Genomic DNA, 5,000 nt, shown 5'->3' with positions numbered 1-5,000 from the left:
ATTGAATATACATATACGTAAACATGGTATATTATATTTGATGAAGTACACCTGCAAGACATATCTTGTAAGTAAATGATTTAACTTTTTATACAGCTTTGCTGTGTTCGTAGATAACATTAATGCTACAATTCCCTCCTTGATATTACTCTGGTAAGTGAGCCTTTCAGTTTACTAAGATCGACACAAACTAAAACTATTGTCACAACAGGATGATACAACGGCGATAATCTTTTGAATGGATATTAGTTTTATTATGGTCTCAGTAGGGAGTTCAAGTTTCATAAACTTGCAGTGTATAGTGTTGTGGGACTTCCAATGTTTACACTATCTTGATCACAGGGTGATTAGAATCACACAACAGAGGAACCGCTATCACCCACTTGTGTAATCTACCACATTGAAGAACAATAGATTTAGTTTGCATCTATCTTGGAAAACAGATGACCTTGATTACCAGTTGTATATATTTGACTTCAACATATAATAATTTTTTTTTTTTGAGTCAATTTTTCATGATTCAAAGATGAGAGTTGGTCACTAACAAAATAAGTAGATATGCTGTACAATTATTACATGCGACAATTCCTGGTAAGACAGTTAAACAGATATCACGTAAGATCTCTTTTTTATTTTAATAAACTATATGGCAACCCTTCATTATGATGCTGTTATGCCAATGAAGCGGTCCATAGTGATTAACAATTCCCTTGCATATTTTGTATGTGATGTCAACAGGGTAAAACAAGGGCAACGTTCTATAAATAGAAACAAACTGACTCATAGGGCCTTGGCATCGCTCCATAACAGTTCATTATGTATACAGTTACAGTGACTCGTACACAGGTCTTCTGTGCGGTATTTCACCCTCTTCTTATACTAAGGTTTCATACAATCACAATCCTCCAGTTTATTCAATGGCTCAGTCAACTGTTTGGTCTGGAAAGAAAAAATATATATACTTTTATAATAAGTACATAACAATATTTAGATAATATTTCCCAATATTTTGTTCAGCCATGGAAAATACAAGCGACCTCAGGGACAAAACCCTGAGGCTACGAGTATTTTTCAGCTGAATGAAGAAAAATAATGTAATATATTTTGTCAAGTATAATTTTTGACAAATTTGGGAAAATAATGGTGATTTTGAACATGTTCACTCATCATTTGAGCACCGCAGTGACATAGACGCAGGGTGTCATGATGTCGAACACCAGGGTATATAATCCATATTTTCTGTTCAAAGACAACAACTTGGCTTATGCATGGTGTAATATATTTTGTATCAAAGTGAACTTTTGTTCCAAACACAAGATTGGAAATTGTTTTGTTATCTGAAAAACATGAGTCTTCATTTGATATATATATTATCTGTTCTGGTCTGTATAACTTTAGGTAAACTTTTCTAAGAACACCAAGACATTTATATATTTATTGAAATCTGCTTATTAATATACAGACCACTGGTTACCATGTACAATGCTTAAATATTTTCTATAAATATATTGTGGTTGTCTGAAAAATGACACATTTACCAACAGCAATATTTGGCATGGAAGATAATACAATGCAGCATTACACATTTTCTGTGGTTGGAATTTGTCTTCTTTTGAAATCTATCCCACATGTATGTGTATTGTATACACATGCAAACACTAATGTGTGAGTGGGTGAGATTAGTTCAAATAATGCTATATACATGTATACACACAGAAACAGTTGTGCGGGTAGAAGCAACTGTTTGAAAATCTATGACATACAGACGTGTATGTGACTGTATGTAGAAATGTCACCATGATATTGCTATGTGGGTGGGTGGGGATTGGGGGTTGCAATTGTTATGAATCTATTCCACAAACTGAAATACTAAAGGGGGGGGGGGGGGGGGGGGGGTAAGCTTATAGTCAAACTTTCACTTTCTTTACACTGCTTTTCCCCAAAGCCAGTCAAAGCTTCAAAATGAACTATCAAGATCAGTGAGCCTGATCACAAGGTTTCATGTTGAGATAGACACCAAAAACATAACACACAAACAAACATCACTAACAGCTGTGTATTTAGTTAATGATATAAACAGTAACAGCATGCACACTACTACACAAGGTATAATCTGTTGAAGTTCAAACAAAATCCATGGTCAGCAGCCAGCGGAAGTTAGTACAATTTGTTAAAATTTAAATAATAAAAAATATATAAGATAACTGTTTCAGCATATTGACTGCATTTTTAGGTACACATGTAATATGGGAATAGAGTATGTGTTAAACTTTAAGATTCTATCAACTTTCACTGGCTGCTGACCATGGATTTTGTTTGAACTTCAACAGATTATACCTTGTGTAGTAGGATGCATGCTGTTACTGTTTATATCATTAACTAAACACAGAGCCTGCATGGTGTAAACAATGTTTGTGTGTTATCTTTATGGTGTCTATCTCAACATGAAACCTTGTGATCAGGCTCACTGATCTTGATAGTTCATTTCATAGCTTTGACTCACTTCTAAGAAAAGCACTGTATTTACAAGGCTAAGAGAACATATTGTTATACAAAATATATGTGTACATGGTTGACTGCGCACTTTGTGGTATACAAAAGTAAACCACTGACCACACACCCACTCTACAGGAAATTGAAAACATTTTCTATGAAATTTGAGAATAAGATATTGCCTGCATGCAGGAAGCAGAGTGTATTAGTTCCGGTAATAAACTGATATGGGTTTACATAGGCTGCCAAACCTTAACTCAAAAGAATTCCAAATATTCATTTTCAAGTTAAAATGATAAGGCCAAAAAAAAATAGTTTGAATCCAGTTGCCAACCCCACCTAGTTTTTCACAGCTGACCCTAAACTTTGTTTTTACGCATTCAAGAACATTTTTGCAGAAATCGACATCAACTTAAAAAGATAATACAAAACTGTTCTTCAAATCTGTAATGGCTGTACATCTGATGGGAAGAAACTAATAACACACAGACAAAAACAATGGAAAACAATGGAAAACACATTGTCAACCACCTGAACTCGACACACATATGTAAATTTTCTTTAAAAATCTACCAACCCCACCCATTCTAAAATTGAGCGTAAATAGGAACCACACAAATTCTATTTTTTTAGGCCTAATAAACATGGAAATGGGGGTGGATAGTGTTCAGGATTTTCACACCATTTTCTATATACAATGTACATTTTGTATTTTACTCCCACCTGATACACAATCTTAGAGTCAACAAGGGAAAAAGTATTTAGTAGTAATATTACAGTCAGGTCAAACATACACTGTAAAATATGTACACTTGTGTTGTTTAGTGTGTGAGTGATAGCTGAAAACATGGCACAAATTAGGTATCTTGTAGACTATGGACCCCCAATCACTCAGTATGGTCAAACATTCAAAAGCAAAACTTTGGGCCATATTACTGCATTAGTATACTATGAAGAAAACAAAAGGAGTGACAAGAGAGTGACTTTCACCCTACATGTAGTTTACTTACCCTATCATCTAATCCTTCTGCTGCATTCAACAAATCTCCTAATCTATCCTGCATCTCCCTGTGATAACTGCACTCTACACATGAATGCTCTGTCCCAAAAAAAAAATGAATTTAATCGTTATCGAGCATGGTAAACCTTGTCAGGCTTGTGTCATAATTGGCCAAAATCATTGAATGCAATTAATGTGATAAAAATTGAAAACGTCAGTGGAAATCAGTTCCTTTACACTGACGAAATTGATTTTTAGTATAATTCTCATGCATGTTATTTTTATAATGCATCTGCTAAATTTGCATTATTGTGGTAAGCTGGAGGGACACACTGTTATACTCTCCTGTACTCAGGCAATTTGTATCACAACTATAATATTTCATTTCTTCGCTATATATTTGACATGTTCAATATTCTACATCGGTATTAAAAAATCTGAAAACATTTCATGTCAGATGGGCTGACAGACAGTGTCAGACAGCTTTTATATGCGAAGGATCCACAGACTTGTCAAATTCTTAGCATGTTGTTGATGCCATTTTAACATTGTATTGTAATGTATCATGTTTTCTGTTTTAATTCTTTTTTGGTTTCTCTTCATGTGAAGGCTTAAAAAATAAATAAATAAATAAATTATATTATTACAACTGCTCCGGAAATATTTATACTTCTATAGCAATCATAGCATCAAGACGCTTCTTCAAAAATAATTTCAAGTTCCAAATTTAATATTTAAAAAAAATCGATTCCATTGATTTTGTTGTACAATGTATATTGTACAATGTACGGACTACATACATGTTATATCACTCGTCAAGTGCCTACGGTACTATAGGGTAAATTGATTTTCAAGGTTCGTGCCTTCATTGTTAAACTTGAACTTGAACTCGCAATCTGGCTTATTTCGTATTTAGATTTTATAACAAATTAACATAGAATCAATGACAAGAGTCTTGATCGCAAGGAGGCCATTTTCTAAAATGACTTGACCCGAAGGCCGAATGCCTAGCTAGTAGCTATTACTAAAATTAATCGTTGTCTGTTTTCTCCACTTCAAATTCGAGTAATGAACATGGAAAAGTAGAAAATCATATACGTACTTGCCGTATCCAATGGCGTCTCTATTGCTTGAGAGATGCATATCAGAGCAACGAAGGTAACAATCGTACACCGGACACCAACCATCGTGAAGAGTACTGTTTTCGTGTTGTTCGGTAGCTCTGTTTTCATACAACCCGGGAAACTGTACGTGTCGTCTTCCCACTTCCAGATGATCACAGGATACACAGAAGGAATGAATGGTTATGTTACCAATTCGTCTTACGACGGAAGACGGGTGATGTAGAATGGATAAAGATTCGGGTCGTTCTGTAGTGACTAAACGAAACAAGTCTCCACATACACGTATATCAAAACTGTACGACCGCGCAAGGTACGCTGGGACAATACCAACGCACAGATCTCACGTCATTCGGAATGAATGCGGCAAATGTACTTCATGACCA

At 34.8% G+C, this 5,000-nt stretch overlaps 1 long non-coding RNA gene across 1 annotated transcript in view; it reads right to left on the bottom strand.

Moving 5' to 3' along the window:
* The window catches only part of LOC144446624 (uncharacterized), a 5,332-nt gene extending 417 nt beyond the window's left edge, over window positions 1-4,915 (bottom strand). The window contains exons 1-3 of the long non-coding RNA XR_013481966.1: window positions 4,596-4,915; window positions 3,504-3,592; window positions 1-939 (exon numbers count right to left, since the gene is read on the bottom strand). The exon at window positions 1-939 is cut by the window's left edge and continues 417 nt beyond it. This is a non-coding gene — a long non-coding RNA (uncharacterized LOC144446624). The remainder of the gene's footprint in view (window positions 940-3,503; window positions 3,593-4,595) is intronic.
* Between the last annotated feature and the right edge of the window lie 85 nt (window positions 4,916-5,000).

This window comes from Glandiceps talaboti, chromosome 15 (assembly GCF_964340395.1).
Source record: "Glandiceps talaboti chromosome 15, keGlaTala1.1, whole genome shotgun sequence".
Taxonomy (NCBI): domain Eukaryota; kingdom Metazoa; phylum Hemichordata; class Enteropneusta; family Spengelidae; genus Glandiceps; species Glandiceps talaboti.
The sequence above is the reverse complement of the archived record's forward strand: the minus strand, read 5'-3'. Positions and strand labels throughout refer to the sequence as shown.